At 45.2% G+C, this 18,098-nt stretch overlaps 1 long non-coding RNA gene across 3 annotated transcripts in view; it reads right to left on the reverse strand.

Annotated features, from left to right (window-relative positions):
- Window positions 1-4,814: 4,814 nt before the first annotated feature.
- LOC110141338 (uncharacterized) overlaps window positions 4,815-18,098 on the reverse strand; it is a 51,755-nt gene continuing 38,471 nt past the window's right edge. For 2 of the 3 annotated variants that reach the window (XR_011488414.1, XR_011488412.1), the window contains one exon: window positions 14,822-17,635. This is a non-coding gene — a long non-coding RNA (uncharacterized lncRNA). Of the gene's footprint in view, window positions 5,833-14,821; window positions 17,636-18,098 lie in introns of those variants that run through there. The other variant, XR_011488413.1, reaches the window with a different exon arrangement.

Raw genomic sequence — 18,098 nt, forward strand, 5'->3', positions numbered from 1 at the left:
TGGCCATGTGAGGTCCGTGGTTTGACTTGGAAGGAATGTGACCAGAGAATTGGTGGCAAGGAGGTCTGGGGAAGAGGTATGTGGACAGAGCTATCTGCATGAGCAAAAAATTGGAAGATATCTGTGTTCCATGAGAACGCTCACCAAATGGTGACCCCAGCAGAAGAGGATTTTAATAGTCCAGGGATAGGGTGACCCACTGTGCAGAGAGCAGCCAGCCTCTCTCTCCCTGCCAGGCCTGTTGTTGCCCAGTGGGCTCCCGAGCAAATGGCCATGGTGGCTGGGGATAGAGCTTGTGCACAGACTCAGCAACATGGACTTCTGCTCACCAAGGTCAACTTGGTTACAGCCGCTGCTGAGAGTCCAATCTGCCAGCAGCAGAGAGTGACAGTGAGTCCCTCATACAGCATCATTGCCTGGGGTGATCAGCCAGCTAGTTGGATAATTACATTGGATCCCTTCCATCATGAAAGGGGCAATGTTTCATTCTTACGGAAATAGACACTCTGGATATAGTGCTGCCTTTCCTATACATACTGCTTCTGCCAAAACTACCATCTGTGGATTTAGCAGAATGTCCTAGCCACTGTCATGGGGCCCCACACAGCACTGCTTCTAGTGAAGCTGATTCTCTGAATCAGGGCTCCCTATATGGCGCCATCTCTCCCGCACCAGGGTTCACGCTGGCAATCAAGGGATGGAAGTGAGAAGCCACCCATCGCTCTTACTGACTCCCTAGCAAAATTTTTGCTTCTTTTCCCGAGATCTTACGCTCTGCTGGCCCGGTGGTCTTAGTTGCAGGGAGAGATTCTTTTACTGAGAGACACAACCGTGATTCCAGTGAGCGGGAAATTAGGACTGCCTCCCAGGTATCGATACTTTGGGTCCTCACGCCTCTGAATCAGCAGGCAAAGAGGGAGTTACTGTGCCGACTGCAGTGGCTGACTCTGACTACCAAGGGGAAATTGGACTGCCGGCTCACAAGGCAGCCAAGAAGAGCATGTGTGGAAGACAGGGGACCCCATGGAGTTTCTCTTGGTATTGCCACGTCTGCGATGGGAAACTACAATCACCCAGCCCTGGCAGGACTCCTAACGGCCCAGACCCTTCAGGAAAGAAGTTTTAGGTCACCCACCAGTTAAAGAACCCTGGCCAGCTAAAGCGCTTACTGATAGCAAAGGGAATACGGAATGGGCAGTGAAAGAAGATATTTATAAACACCAGCTATGACCACGTGGCCCGTTTCGGGAGCAAGGACTGTAACTGTCATGAATACTTCTTCCTTATTTTGTTATGCATGTTTGTATGTGCGTATTATACATTTATAAAGCTGAATAGATATCCTATATCTCTTTTCTTCTCTATCATGTAATGTCAGATGTATTGACTTTATATCATAATATTTAAGTATTGTTAACTTTACATCATTGTGTTTAGGTTACAAAACATCAAGGAGAAGAGTAAAGATCGTCTAAGGCCTGCATTTCCTTCTGGGGAAACAGTGTGTTTTTGGTTTTGTGCAGGATAGTCATATGACGTTAGGTGAAAGTATGATCTTGTTACTGTCTTTATTTGGGAATTAAGTATGGTTTAAGGAGTTGTATATGGGTGACAAGTTGTCAGGGCATGGGCTTGTGAAGTTCGTTTTATGTGTCAACTAGGTTAGGCCACAGAATCCGGCTATTTGGGCAAACTCCAGTATAGATGTTGCTATGAAGATACTTTTTGTAGATGAGATTAACATTTAAATCAGTCAGCTTTGAGTACAGCAGATGTGGGTGGGTCTCATTCCATTAACTGAACATCTCAAAGCAAAAAAGACTGAGATCCTGATATATCCAGCCACGGAGTATTATTCAGTGCTACGGAGAAGTGCGCTACCAGGCCATGAAAAAGCACCGCTCAGATGCATATGCTAAATGAAAGAAGGCAGTCTGAAAAGTCTGCACACTGTATAATGTCAACCGCGTGACATTCTGGGAAAGGCAAAACTGTGGACAGTTTCAAAAGATCATTTGTTGAATAAGGGATAAAAAGGTGGTTCACAGAGGATTTTCAGGGCAGTGAAACTACTCTGTATGATGCTGTAATGATGGACATAAGTCTTTATACCTTTCTCCAAACCTATAAAATATACAACAGCAGGAGTGACTGCTGTGCTGGGCCTTGGTTGTGGCGCTAGCGCTCTTTGTGGTTGAACACGGGGCTCTAGAGCACAGGCTTAATTGCCCTGAGTCATGTGCGATTTTAGTTCCCCGACCAGGGATCAAACCTCTATCCCCTTCCCTGAAAGGCAGATTCTTAACCACTGGACCATGAGGGAAGTCCCTATAACACCAAGAGAGGATCTTTCCTTCATTTGGTTGCATCAGGTCTTCGCTATGGCAGGCAGGATCTTTGATCTTCCTTGTGGGTGTGCGGGATATTTTGTTCCTTAGTTGCGGCAAGTGGGACCTACTTCCCTGACCAGGGATTGAACCCCAGGTCCCCTGCATTGGGAGTGCGGGGTTCTAACCACTGGACAACCAGGGAAGGCCGCAGGAGTGAACCTTAATGTAAAATATGGACTTCTGAGCAATGATGTGTTAATGCAAGTTCATCAACTGCAACAAATGTACCCTCTGGTTGAGGATGTTGATCACAGGGAGGATATGCATGTGTGAGGGCAGGGGGTTTGTGGGAAATCTCTACCTTTCTCTAAAGTTTGCTGTGAGCCTCAAGCTGCTCTAAAAATAAAGTCTGTTCACAAAAAAAAAAAAAAAAAACAAACCCCATAAAACAAACAAAAAAACAACTGAGGTGCTCCAAGTAAGAGGTAATTCTGCCTCCAGATAGCTTTTCAACTCAAGCTACAAAGTCAGTTATTCCGTGAGTCTCTAGTTTGTTAGCCTATCCTGCATAACCTCCAAAATCACATGTATTAAATAGTTGTTGTGGTTCAACCACTAAGTTGAGACCGACCCTTTCGCAATTGCGTGCACTGTTGTCCATCAGGCTCCTCTGTCCAGGGGATTTCCCAGGCAAGAATACAGGAGTGGGTGCCACTTCCTTCTCCAGATCTTTCCAACCCAGGAACCGAACCCATGTCCCCTGCATTGGCAGGCAGATATTCTTTACCACTCAGTTCAGTTCAGTCATTCAGTTGCTCAGTCGTGACTGACTCTTTGCAACCCATGGACTGTGGCACACCAGGGTTCTCTGTCCATCAGCAACTCCTGGAGCCTACTCAAACTCATGTCCATTGAGTCGGTGATGCCATCCAACCATCTCAATCCTCTGTTGTTCCCTTCTCCTCCTGCCCTCAGTCTTTCCCAGCATCAGGGTCTTTTCACATGAGTCAGTTCTTCACATCAGGTGGCCAAAGTATTGGAGCTTCAGCTTCAGCATCAGTCCTTCCAATGAATATTCAGGACCGATTTCCTTTTGGATGGACTGGTTGGATCTCCTTGCAGTCCAAGGGACTCTCAAGAGTCTTCTCCAACACCACAGTTCAAAAGCATCAACTCTTCAGCGCTCAGCTTTTTTTATAGTCCAACTCTCACATCCATACACGACTACTGGAAAAACCATAGCCTTGACTAGATGGACCTTTGTTGGCAAAGTAATGTCTCTGCTTTTTAATATGCTGTCGAGGTTGGTCATAGCTTTTCTTCCAAGGAGCAAGTGTCTTAATTTCATTGCTGCAGTCACTATCTGCAGTGATTTTGGAGCCCAGAAAAATAAAGTCAGCCATTGTTTTCACTGTTTTCCCATCTATTTCCCATTAAGTGATGGGACCGGATGCCATGATCTTAGTTTTCTGTATGTTGAGTTTTGAGCCAAATTTTTCACTCTCCTCTTTCACTTTCATCAAGAGGCTCTTTAGTTCCTCTTCACTTTCTGTCATAAAGGTGGTGTCATCTGCATATCTGAGGTTATTGATATTTCTCCCGGCAATCTTGATTCCAGCTTGTGCTTCATCCAGCCCAGCATTTCTCATGATGTACTCTGCAATGTAAGTTAAATAAGCAGAGTGACAATATACAGCCTTGACATACTCCTTTCCCAGTTTGGAACCAGTCTGTTGTTCCATGTCCAGTTCTAACTGTTGCTTCTTGACCTGCATACAGATTTCTCAGGAGGCAGGTCAGGTGGTCTGGTATTCCCATCTCTTTCAGAATTTTCCACAGTTTATTGTGATCCACACAAAGACTTTAGCATAATCAATGAAGCAGAAGTAGATGTTTTTCTGGAATTATCTTGCTTTTTTTGATGATCCAACAGATGTTGGCAATTTACTCTCTGGTTCCTCTGCCTTTTCTAAATCCAGCTTGAACATCTGGAAGTTCATGGTTCACGTATTGCTGAAGTCTGGCTTGGATAATTTTGAGCATTACTTTACTAGCGTGTGAGATGAGTGCAACTGTGCAGTAGTTTGAACATTCTTTGGCGTTGCCTTTCTTTGGGATTGGAATGAAAACAGACCTTTTCCAGTCCTGTGGCTGCTGCTGAGTTTTCCAAATTTGCTGGCATATTGAGTGAAGCACTTTCACAGCATTATCTTCCAGGATTTGAAATAGCTCAACTAAATTCTATCACCTCTACTAGCTTTGTTCATAGTGGTGCTTCCTAAGGCCCACTTGACTTCGAATTCCAGGATGTCTGGTTCTAGGTGAGTGATCACACCATCATGGTTATCTGGGTCATGAAGATCTTTTTTGTACAGTTCTTCTGTGTAGTCTTGCCACCTCTTCTTAATATCTTCTGCTTCTGTTAGGTCCCTACCATTTCTGTCCTTTATCGAACCCATCTGCATGAAATGTTCTCTTGGTATCTCTAATTTTCTTGAATCGATCTCTAGTCTTTCCCGTTCTATTGTTTTCCTCTATTATTTTGCACTGATCACTAAGGAAGGCTTTCTTCTCTCTCCCTGCTATTCTTTGGAACTCTGCATTCAAGCCCAAAATCCCATGAGTTAATCCTTAAAAATCTACATGTGTATGTGTGGGTGTGGTGTAATACATCCTGTTGGTTGTGTCTCTCTGCTTCTGCAGAATCCTAAGATAAACATTATATCTTGCTGATATAAACATGTTCTGCGTGTCTTTAAGTGTTTTTGTTTTGTTTTTTTTAATGGCAGTTGTTACATGGACAGAAAGATGATGTAACTCAAAGCTTGAGGAGATGGGATGCTTTGGAGGATGGACGCAGTCAGAGGTAAGGCTCTCCTGATCAGAGGCATCCAGCCCCACTGAAGGAAGTTCAGGATGAGTCTCCGATTTTTAATACAACGTGAGAAGGACCTGATGGCCTGAAAGCCGCGGTAAGTAATGGTGAGCAGAGGCACCATCCGCACTGAACAGCCCCTTTCCTTAATGCCCCTACCAGACACACAGCAGGTCCTGTCCTCGTGGCCCTGAGAGCCAGGGCCTTTGATGACAGCTACGGTACTAGTCAGAACAGCAGAAGCTTTGATCGAAGTGAAAAGACTCCAGTAACTGGGGAAAGAGAGATGGTACAGAGCTTTACGAATACCACCGAGACTGGATTCCCTTGGTGGCTCCGTGGGAGAGAGCCGCCTGCCGGTGCCGGGGACACGGGCTCCATCCCTGGTCCGGGAAGATCCCACCGGCGGCGGAGCAACCGAGCCCGTGGCCACAGTTCCCGAGCCTGTGCTCCGAAGCCTGGGGACGCCGCTGCCGCGACCACGTGCCGCAGCGGCCAAGTCCGCACCGCCCGGAGCGCATGCTCCGCGGCATCAGCGGCCACGGCGGTGAGAACCCCGCGCTACAGCTCCGGAGGACCCGGCTCCCCGAACCTGGAGGAAAGCCCACGCAGCAGCAAGACCCAGCCCTGCAAAAATAAACAAATAAATAATTCATTTTAAAAAAGCGCAGCAAAGATTAACAGTGACTGATCGGATTCAAGGATGGATGAGAAATGTAGCAAACGTACTTAGGCATGCATTTTTCTTATAGCCGTTTGCTCTATGGGGCTATCTTCTTTGCTTTTTAATGTTACCTGTTTTAATAAAGAGATGTCGTCTTTGTAAAAAGAAATTATAATCAGTTTATAAAATAAACTAATCTTTTGACTAATGATACCTTTGGGAGATTTGGGTGTTTCAGACTGCAAAGCTCTAATGTAAGAATCATCACTTACTTGGTGGCCAGTATTCTAATCATATGCAAAGCACTAAGAGGAACTAAACAATCTTTTGAGTACCAGGCCAACAAGCTCAACCCCACAAGGAGAAAAAAAATATTGGAGAAGAAAAACAATATTAAAACTTGCATGTCTGGGTGAACTTCAAATGCTGTGCCAAACCTCATGACCGATAATTATAGCAGAATAGCATTCAAGACACCCTATCTAAGTCTAGGGTTGTGAACTTTTTCAAGTTAAAGGACTATATTATTTTCAAAATTACTGGGAACTTCTACAGAACACTCCCATCTCTTTAAGAATTTTCCACAGTTTGCTGTCACCCACACAGTCATAAGGCTTTAGTGTAATCAGTGAAGCAGAACTCACATTTTTTTGGAATTCCCTTGGTTTCTTCATGACCCAACGAATGTTGGCAATTTGATTTCTGGGTCCTTTGCTTTCTCTAAACTCAGCTTGTACATCTGGACATTCTTGAAGCCCGGCTTGGAGGGTTCTGAGCACTGACCTGCTCGCATGTGAAAGGAGCACAGTGGCATTACAGTTTGAGCATGCTCTCCTTTGGGACTGGAGTGAATACTGACCTTTTCCAGTCCTGTGGCCACCACTGAGTTCTCCAAATTTTCTGACATGGTGAGTGCAACACTTTAACAGCATCATCTTTTAGGATTTTAAATAGCTCTGCTGGAACTCCATCACCTCCACTAGCTTTGTTCATATCAATGGTAATGCTTGCTAAGGTCCACTTGACTTCACAGTCCAGAATGTCTGACTTCAGATGAGTAACCACACCATCATGGTTACCCAGGTCATTAAGACCTTTTTGGATAGTTCTTCTGTGTATTCTTGCCACCTCTCCTAATCTCTTCTGCTTCTGTTAACTCCTTATGGCTTCTGTCCTTTATCGTGCCCATCCTTGCATGAAATATTTCCTTGCTATCTCCAATTTTCTTGAAGAGATTTCTAGTCTTTCCCATTCTATTATTTTCCTCTATTTCTTTGCACTGTTCATTTAAGAAGGCCTTCTTATCTCTTCTTGTTATTCTCTGGAACTCTGCATTCAGTTGAGTAGATCTTTCCCTTTCTGCCTCGCCTTTCCCTTCCCTTCTTTCCTTAGCTATTTGTAAAGCTTCCTAAGGCAACCACTTTGCCTTCTCGCATTTCTGTTTTCTTTGGGATGTTTTTGGTCACTGCCTCCTGAACAATGAATGTTGGGAACTTCCATCCATAATTCTTCAAGAAGCAACAGTTAGAACCAAACATGGAACAACTGACTGGTTCAAAACTGGGAAAGGAGTACGACAGTACTGTATATTGTCGCCCTGTTTATTTGACCTATATGCAGAGTCCAGGGCTTCTCAGGTGGCATTGGTGGTAAAGAACCTGCCTGCCAGTGTATGAGATGTAAGAGACGTAGATTCGATCCCTGGGTCGGGAAGACGCCCTGGAGGAGGGATGGCAGCCCACTCCAGGACTCTTGCCTGGAGAAGCCCACGGACAGAGGAGCCTGGGGCTACAGTCCACGGGGCCACAAAGACTCGGACACGACTGAGCGACTTGGCGTGCACACTCACAAGCTGAGTATATCATGCTAAACGCTGGGCTGGATGAATCACAAGCTGGAATTAAGCCTGCTGGGAGAAGTATCAACAACCTCAGATAGGCAGATGATACCATTCTAACGACAGAAAGTAAAGAGACTAAAGAGCCTCTTGATGAGTTGAAAGAAGACAGTGAAAAAGCTAGCTTGAAACTCAACATTCAAAAAACTAAGATCACGGCATCTGGTCCCATCACTTCATGACAAATAAAGGGGGAAAAAGTGAAAGCAGTGACAGACTCTATTTTCTTGGGCTCCAAAATCACTGCAGACAGTGAATGCACCCTTGAAATTAAAGGACACTTGCTCCTTGGAAGGAAAGCTATGACGCACGTAGACAGTGTATTAAAAAGCAGAGACATTTTGACGACAAAGATCTATAGTCAAAGCTATGGTGGGACCGTAAAGAATGCTGAGCACCAAAGAATCGATGCTTTCATACTGTGATGGTGGAGAAGCCTCCTGGGAGTCCCTGGCACAGCAAAGAGATCAAACCAGTCAATCCTAAAGGAAATCAACCTTAAATATTCATATGAAGGACTGTAGCTAAAGCTGAAGCTCCAAAACTTTGACTGCCTGATGTAAAGGGCCAACTGATTAGAAAAGACCCTGATGCTGGGAAAGACTGAAGGCAAAAGGAGCCGGGGTGGCAGAGGACGAGATGGTTGGACAACATCATGGGCTCAATGGACATGAATTTCAGCAAACTCTGAAAGACAGTGGTGAACTGAGGAGCCTGGTGAGCTGCAGTCCATGAGGTTGCAAAGAATCAGACACAATTCAGCTACTGTTCAACAACAACCTCTAGAATGCTAGCCATATTTTAGTACCTGATGCAAATATATGAAATGAAAAAAAAGTTTCTAGGAATTTGCAAGTTACTTTAAATGAATGTGCATATTCATTCATATGCACGAGCTCCATGATTACTTAGTTTAGGCAAGTTTTGAGCCCCTGGCCCAGGCGGCGCTAGTAGTAAAGAGCCTGCCTGCCAATGCAAGAGACTTCAGAGGCCCAGGTTCAACCCCTGGGTGCGGAAGATCCCCTGGAGAAGGGAATGGCAGCCCACTGCAGTGTTCTTGCCCGGAGAATCCCGGGGACAGAGGAGCCTGGCGGGCTACAGTCCACGGGGCCGCAGAGAGTCGGACACGACTGAAGGGACTTGGTAAGCACAGAACAGTAATTCTTCAGTAGCTTCAGGGCTCATCTGCCACTGATTTATTTAATGAGATGTGAAGCATCTCAATAACCTACACACTTTTAAAATCTCTGCATCTTACTGAGAGCAAAAGCAAGGTCCTCCTTCTGGATTCCTTATCACAGCTCCCACTGATGCTTTTAATAGCCTCCTAACTGGTCTCGCTGCCTTCACTCACCTCCAGACCCTCTCCCAATTCAAATCCCTCCTTCATGTCACGGCCAGAGTTACCTTTCAAAAATCCTAGATCTGATCCGGCCACTTCCCCACTCAGATGTTCTCCTGGCCCCTCATCACCAAGAGCAGTAGTACCAATCCTGAGCACACTGGAGACTCATTTGGAGAACCCCTTAAAACAAAGGTCATCATGGGGTTCCATTCCCAGAGTTTCCGATGCAGTAAGTCTAAGGCCAGGACCAATGGTTTGCCTTTCAAAGATGTTTCCAGGTGATGGTGGTGGTCTGAGACCACATTTTAAAAACTACAACCCTAGAGTGTAAAACCCAGACTTCTTAATACAATCAAAGGAGGTCCTCCACTCTCTGGACCCTGACATCTCTCAAATTTCATCTCCTGCCTGTTCTGCCCTTCACCCATTACACATTTATCAAATTCCAACTTGTCCTAAGCTTAAGCCTCACCTCCCTCTCAGAGTGCCCTTCAAGCAAAATCAATCACTTCCTCCTTCAAGTGCCCACTGACTTTGTATGCATCGCTCTTAAAACGAGCATCGCATCTCTTTGCACCATTAGTTTACACCCATCAGCTTCACCCCTAGATTGGGTGCCCCACGAGGATGGGATCTGGTCATACAGCTTCATACTTCCAGCATCAGAAGAGAGTAGGTGCTCAGTAAGTATTTGTGTGAGCTTTTAAATCAGTGTAAATAGCAAGCACACAACTTCTCAAACACCAAGTTTCTCCAAGACATTTAGAAGCCCTGGACCCTGCTGCGTCTCGTCAGTAGGATTAGACTGTTGTCAGTGACCTGGAGTTCAAGATGCTGCTCGCAGCAAAGATGGCACCGTGTTGTTAACATCTTGTAGCTATTTGTGATCCTGATTTAAAAGGACATGTATACGCCATGCGTGCAAATAGAAGAACCATCTGAAATCTTGATTGGAATCTAGGACCAACTAGATGGACACCAAGCCAAAAAGTCGTGTTTGTCTCTGAAACTCCGTATGGCTCCATGAAAATCAAAGACGGCTATGTATCTCTTACAAACAGAACTGAGAATTCCCAGATAACAGAATAATTGGAGTATTTCAGTTGAAGATGGAGCAACTTTTAAATTGTGGAGACTCTCTATGGTCCATGAGATAAAGAGAGAAAAGAGAGCCTATAAGAACAGCTGCTGTGGCTGTTTATAAACAGTGGACATCCTGTGATCTGCGTCTTGGACTGTTTGTGGTGCAAGTTCGCTCTGGAGAAACACCGGCACAACTGGAAATCAGCATCTTCAAACGTGAGTGATATGATACACACAGGGCCTGTCACTCTGCGTGGCTCTGAGGCTACGTGTGTTCTGGCTGATTACTCATTTGACGGTTAGAGGATGACAGTGCCAAGGGTAGATGTGTCTGGTCTCTAACTGCTGTGAACCATCAATTGCCTCTTCCTTCCTTCTTTCTTTTCCCTCCCTCCCTCCCCCTTTTCCTTCTGATTCTCTTGCCCTTATATATTCATACACACACATACACACATTCTCCTATTATTCAATTACTTCTCTTGATTTTCATTAATTCATTCATCAGATGATCCTCCTCATGCTCTGAAAAAAGCTATAAATTGTGCTCAGCCTTTAACTATCTGTTGTCAGATCCCACTCATCAGACCATATTCAGTGTTTATAATGTTCTCCAGAAATTTTGTTCATTTTTATTCAATAAATAATTGAGCATGGCAGGTTCTGGTGACACCACAGTGAATAAAATAAATATGACTCCTGACCTCATTGGGCTCCCAACGTGATGAGGGAGACTGTCGGTAAATAAGTAATCTCCCAAACAGTAAACACTTACCAAGTACAGAAGCCTTAAAAGAAAAGTCTTTCCTATGAAACACTAAGAATGAAGCATCTCATCTATGATACCGTGAGGGTGGCAACCATCAACACTGCAGCCTACAGACTGGCCCAGCTAGTTAAGAACTGAAAAGAAAAATAATTTAATTAAGGATGACTTGACAACTGCAAAAGAATGAAGACTCTAACTTAAACGAAGCAAATATGGAATATTTTATCAACCCCAATTCTCCTCCCTTTCTTATATCCAAGCCCTTTGTCATCATTGTTTCAACCCCTCCCATAAAAGGGGTGGAGTGCACTGCCCACCTTACACTTTGGCCTTGGAATTTGATTTGACCAAGGGAAGGAGGCAAACGTGATGTTGTGCTGGTCTTGAGTCTAAGTCTCAAGAGTCAAGAGCCTCAAGGCATGTATTTATATTGGCTTTGGCGATCCCCTGGAGAAGGGAATGGCTACCTACTCCATATTCTTGCCTGGAGAATCCCATGGACAGAGGAGCCTGGTGGTCTACAGTCCATGTGGTCAAAGAGAGTTGAACACAACTGAGTGTCTAAGCACACTGCACTTCTGCCACTGCTGTGAGAAGAACATGCCCAGATTACCTTGTTGGTCCCAGGAGGAGGAGAGATACTCAAAGCAACCCAACCTTTCCGATGTGTTCCAGTCAATCCTGGTTGAAGGCAAAGCCTCCAGCCATCCCACAAGCACACGTGTGAGCCCAGCTTACATCAGATCTGGGCTGACCCAACAGATCCGAAGGTACATGAACTGCAATAATAAATAATTATTTTTTGAGCCACTGAGTTTTAGCTTATTTTGTGATGCAGCTACTGTGAGCAATAGCTAACGGATGCAGGGTGTCAGAGAATTCTTCTCCTGGAAAAGTGACATTTTGACTGAGACCTAAATATTAAGTAGGTATTAGACAGATAAAGCATAAAAGGAAGAGTCTCTTTATCAAGGGGAGACTCCAGGTGAGAAAGACCTTGATCATTCAAATGACCGAAGAAGGTTTAGAGAAAAGAATGAGCTGAAGACAGACAGCAGGGGTTAGATCATGCACAAATCCTCATATAGTCTTTTTAGAGAATTTCCAGCTGAGTTTCAAAAACTGAACACATTACTCAGATAAAAAGGGACAATATTGTGCCATTTGCAGAGACGTGGGTGGACCTAGAGACTTTCATACAGAGTGAAGTCAGAAAGTTAGAAATAAATATCATATATTAAGGCATATATGTGGAATCTAGAAAAATGATACAGATGAACCTATCTGCAAAGCAGAAATAGAGACACAGAACAGACATACACAGGGTGAACTGGGAGACTGGGATGGATATATACACATGACTATGTATACAAGGGATAACCAATGAGAGTCTACCATACAGCACAGGGAATTCTGCTCAACGCTCTGTGGTGACCTGAATGGGAGAGAAATTCAAGAGAGGGGACATGTGTTTACATTTAGCTGATCCACTTTGCTGCAGAGCAGAAATTAACAGCATTGTAAAGCAACTCTAATTAAAATTTTTTAAAAACCGAACTCAGACGAGAGCTACTGGTAATCAAGAACATCGAAAGCAAAGGCTGTTGTCTTCATGATTACTAATCTAGAACTGTACCATCCATGAGGACAGCCAGTAGCCACATATGGCTGCTGCTGCTGCTGCTGCGTCGCTTCAGGCGTGTCCGACTCTGTGCCACCCCATAGACAGCAGCCCACCAGGCTCCCCCGTCCCTGGGATTCTCCAGGCAAGAACACTGGAGTGTGTTGCCATTTCCTTCTCCAATGCATGAAAGTGAAAAGTGAAAGTGAAGTCGCTCAGTCGTGTCCGACTCTTAGCGACCCCATGGACCCAGCCTACCAGGCTCCTCTGTCCTTGGGATTCTCCATATGGCTAGTCATGTGTAAATCAATGAAAAGTCCCTTCCTCGGTTGCACTGGCCTCATTTCAAATGCCCGGTACTCTAGGTTGCTAGTGGCTGCCACATCAGCTGCATAAATATATTTCCATTATGGTGGTTACGTTTCGTTGGATGGAGTCTTAGAGAGACAGCAGGGGTTAGATCATGCACAAATCCTCATATAGTCTTTTTAGAGAATTTCAGGCTAAGTTTCAAAAACTGAACACATTACTCAGAGAAATTACCATAAACGGTATGTAATTGTAATTGTGTAATTGTGTGACAAATTACCATAAACTTAGTGACTTCAAACAGCACAAATTTATTATTGCAGTTTCCACAGGCCAGGAATCCAGGAACATCTGAGCTGAGTTCTCTCTGTAGGGTCTCACCAGTCTGCAAACTGCCTATTGGCTGAGGTCTCCTCTGAAGCCCTGGACCTTTTCCCAAGCTCCCTGGTTGTTGGCAGAACCCGTTTCATCGTACCTGTGTAGTCAAGGAACGGCTTGCAACTCCCAGCGGCCACCCTGAGGTCCCTACCAGGTGTCCCCCCTCTGATGACACGGCAGTCTGGTTTTCAACCTGAGGCCAGCAGGACACTCCCCTCCTCTGACGGTCTGCCTTCTTCTGAAGCACTGGCTGATGATGCCCACCCAGGGTAATTTCCCTTCTGACGAACTCAGTCGCTGAGGAGTGACCTGATGCAAGGAGGTGTTACAGGAAAGAGAGTGGGGCGAGAGAGCGTGGTCACATCGCAGGTGACGGCTGAGTCTCTGGGATGGCCGCCAAGTGTGGGGTCTTGGCTTCGCGCAGGAAGGAACTCAAGAGCTAACCGTGGCCAAGTGAAAGAAGGTTCGGGGAGGAGGCTCACTCCATAGACACAATGTAGGCCATCTCGGAAGGCAAGAGTCACAAGGTTCGGGGTTACCAGTGTTGGACGGGCCGGGGAATTTCACGGGCTGAGTGGAAGAGTATTCCAGCTACTCAGGGGAAAGGGTGGGGATTTCCAGGAACTGGGTCATGGCCCACTTTTTTACCTTTACGGTCAGCCTTGGAGCTATCGTGGCCTCTGTGGGCGTGTTATCTAGTTTACTGATGTGTCACAATGGCAGCTTCCCTGGGGGCCCAGACAGTAAGGCGTCTGCCTGCAATGCGGGAGACCTGGGTTCAATCCCTGGGTCAGGAAGATCCCCTGGAGAAGGAAATGGCACCCCACTCCAGTACCCTTGCCTGGAAAATCCCATGGATGGAGGAGCCTGGTGGGCTACAGTCCATGGGGTTGCAAAGAGTTGGATGACTGAGCGACTTCACTTTCCTTTCTTTCTACAACGGAAGTACCTCTGCCATCTGGGACCTACGTGGGTCTCATCAGTTTCTGTCATTCTTTCCAAGGTTGTGCCCTGCCCCCTTCCTGTCTCAGAGGGATGTCCTATCATACTCACTAGTCTTCCCACATTCAGGAGGAAGGGATTATAGAGGGTGTGCACACCACAGCACTGGAGAACCCTGGAGGCCTTAAAATTCTGTCTACCAGAGATCAGACACATCTAGAAGGTGGGAAGAGGTAAATAAATTAATAGAGAAGGCAAGTGGCTGGAGACTTTAGAGTGATTAGCACAGGCTTGGACCATGGGTGTAACTGCTGTTGGAATAATCTCTACGTTACTAAGGTCTGTAACGGCTTTCTTATAATTAGGGACTGGTTGCAGCCAGGATCAAGGTTTATCCACAGTCATTTCACTCTCAAAGTAGCTGTAAGCATTACTCTGCATGCAACTGGGGAGAAGTATAAACAAGGTTCATAAAAGCAAACACAAATAGATATTACCTTAAGAGCCTATTTCCTTACTGTTACTAACATCCAAGAGTTTCTGACCTTCTGCTAGTCTTGATCTCCAAAACCCAATTGCTCCTTCTCAGATTTACTGGTTTATTGGCTTGACAGACTCCAGCCTTGGCCTGAACCCCTTGGCTTCCAGACCCTTGGCCCTTCCCACTGCAAGCATTCTTGGGCACGGCTCCCACCTCTGCAAGCCCTGTCTGGCTGCGGCCCATCCCCCAGGTGACTTGGGCTTTGCAGGAGGAGAGAACTTTAAATACTGATTTTCAGGGAGAAGTGAGTTGGCAGAAAAAAGGATTTACACCATTTGGTTTCTGTTTTTAAATTGAAGTATATTTGATTTACTGCATCATATTAGTTTCAGGTGTATGCCATGCTGATTTAGTATTTTTATAGATTATACTCCATTGAAAGTTATTACTGGATAATGGCTATAATCCCCTATGCTATACAATACATCTTTGCCGCTCCTCTATCCTATACATAGTAGTTGCATCTTCGTCCTATACCCTCGCGTGTCCTCCCCCTGCCCTCTTCCCTCAAGTAATCACTAGCTTGTTTTCTCCATTTATGAATCTGTTTCTGCTTTGCATACACAGTTCTTTGTATTCTTTTCTTAGTTTTCACAGATTCGTGATATCATACAGTATTTGATGGGTTGCTCTGAATGAAAACATCAGTCACGAATTATAAGGACTATGTGAGGCTAATTATTCATTTTAAAGAGGTGCTAATTAAGAATCACGTAAGGAATGTGTTTATCATTTTGATAAAATATCTACATAGTTTTAAATTTTACAAATAAACCTTTTTTTAAAAAAATGTTGCATTTAGTTATTTTAAGAAATTCTATTTCAAAGCTGTACTTGATTATGAAATGGCCTCTACGGTAGCACTTTCTTTAAAAAAAAAAAAACAAAACTTTTTTTGTTACAAGTGAAGAATGAGTGTTTGCATTCTAACTACAATCAGTATTTCAATGGAGTGAAGATATTTTAGAGCCCTCGGTGGGCATTTATCTTCTCGCCATCAGCACAATAGAACAAAAAAGTACCTATATTAGCATTAATAATAAAACCAAGTCCATTATGCAGACCTTCTTGTCAGTTAAATTTGTTGCAGGCTCAGTTTTGGATTCAATTTCATACATTTGGAAGTACTTTTGCTGTCAAGCAAATTTTTGTTTTATCATTTTAATTTTGGAGGATTTTTTCCTTTTTCTTTTTTTTTTTTTTGCTCTCCTGTGTCTAAATTACCTTTTTAGAGGTTGGCAAATGGTTCTTCCCCACTGATATAGGAAGGGTTTGATTTGGCAAACTTTGATATTTTCCGAAAGATGTGAATAGAGTTAATTTTAACAGAGCTGTTTCATTTTAGCAACCTCAACTTGCTCAGTGTATGTCCTGCCAAACAGCTTTGTGTACGATCGTCGACTGATGTCAGCACAGTTCTAGAAATAGTATTTGATAGCTAACAGCTGCCATAGAGCCAGAAGGGGGACACAAGACATGGTGTTTCAGAAGCGCTTATGAAACTAGTGGCTACTGTTTTTATTTATTTATTTGATTTCTTGACAACAGGAGACTTGAAGATACCAAATATAGGTTTTTTTAAAAAGACGAATATCCCTAAGTAGATCAGGTGGATCCTCGAACCTTGACTCTATATACCATGTAAATGTTCTGCTCTGAAATAATATTTGATTAATTTAATAGTTTTACTCATTTTGCGATGATGTATATGGTCAACAGGTGGGAAACAAATCTTTTTTTGGGTCAAGACTTGACAAACCTTTCCTTTAAAGAGTCGGGTGGTGAATATTCCAGGCTTCCTGGGCCATGCGGTCTCGTGGCACATGCCCAGCTCTGCTGCTACGGGCGGAAGCTGTCACAGACAAAACGCTGAAAAGTAGGAGTGGCTGAGCTCCAACAGGGGCTTCCCCAACGGCTCAGCATGTAAAGAATCTGCCTGCAATGCAGGAGACACAGGAGATGCAGGTGTGATCCCTGGGTGGGAAGACCCTCTGCAGGAGGAAATGGCAGCCCACTCCAGTATTCCTGCCTGAAAAACCCCGTGGACAGAGGAGCCTGGCGGCTACAGCACAAAGACTGAAGAGAGTCTGACACGACGGAGCACAGCGCAAGCTCAGTTCAGTCCAGGCGCTCAGTCGTGTCCAACTCTTTGTGTCCCCATGGACGGCAGCACGCCAGGCCTCCCTGTCCATCACTGATTCCTGGAGCTCGCTCAAACTCATGTCCATCGAGTCGGTGATGCCATCCAACCATCTCATCCTCTGCCATCCCCTTCTCCTCCTGCCCTCAATCTTGCCCAGCATCAGGGCCTTTTCCAATGAGTCAGTTCTTTGCATCCGGTGGCCAAAGTATTGGAGTTTCAGCTTCAGCATCAGTCCTTCCAATGAACACTCAGGACTGATCTCCTTTAGGATGGACTGGCTGGATCTCCCTGCAGTCCAAGGGACTCTCAAAAGTCTTCTCCAACACCACAGTTCAAGAGCATCAATTCTCCAGTGCTCAGCTTTCTTTATGGTCCAACTCTCATATCAAAACAAGCAGAACCTTGTGTGCACTAGGACCCAGGAGAAAGGAGCAGTGACCCCATGAGAGGCTGACCCAGACTTGCCCGGGAGTGTCCAGGAGTCTCTGGCGGACGCGCGGGTCGGCGGTGGCACTGAGGGCAGCAGTGCGTGCATGGGACCTTCTGCCGGAGGTGACATTATCTTCATCACCTCCGCCATATTTCAGTCTCAGGTCAAACAACAGGATGGGAACACAGCCCAGCCCATCAACAGAAGTTGGATTAAAGATTTACTGAGCATGGCCCCGTCAGAACAAGTCCCAGTTTCTCCCACAGTCAGTCTCTCCCATCAGGAAGCTTCCATTAGCCTTGTATCCTTATCTGTCAGAGGGCGGGAAGAATGAAAACCACAATCACAGAAAACTAACCAAACTGATCACATGGGCCACAGCCTTGTCTAACTCAATGAAACGCTGAGCCATGCCGCACAGGGCCCCCCGAGACGGATGAGTCACGGTGGAGTGTTCTGACAAAACGTGGTCCACTGGAGAAGGGGACGGCAGACCACTCCAGTGTTCCCGCCTCGAGAACCCCATGCGCAGTGTGAAAGGAGCACAGCACAAAGTGTTCCAATAAAACTTTATTTACAGAACAAGCGGAGGGCCAGATTGGGCCACGGGCTACAGCGTTTCCACCCTTGCTTTGAACAGTAAGTGGGAATATTCCACACAATTCCATGTAGCATTCTGTAAAGGTTAAAGGTTCCTACCTTCTCTTCCAGGCTTCTGAATCAAGTTCCACATGCACTCCCGGTGGAAACACGTGCAGTTCTTTTACGGCCGCA

Source organism: Odocoileus virginianus, chromosome 6 (genome assembly GCF_023699985.2).
Source record: "Odocoileus virginianus isolate 20LAN1187 ecotype Illinois chromosome 6, Ovbor_1.2, whole genome shotgun sequence".
NCBI lineage: Eukaryota > Metazoa > Chordata > Mammalia > Artiodactyla > Cervidae > Odocoileus > Odocoileus virginianus.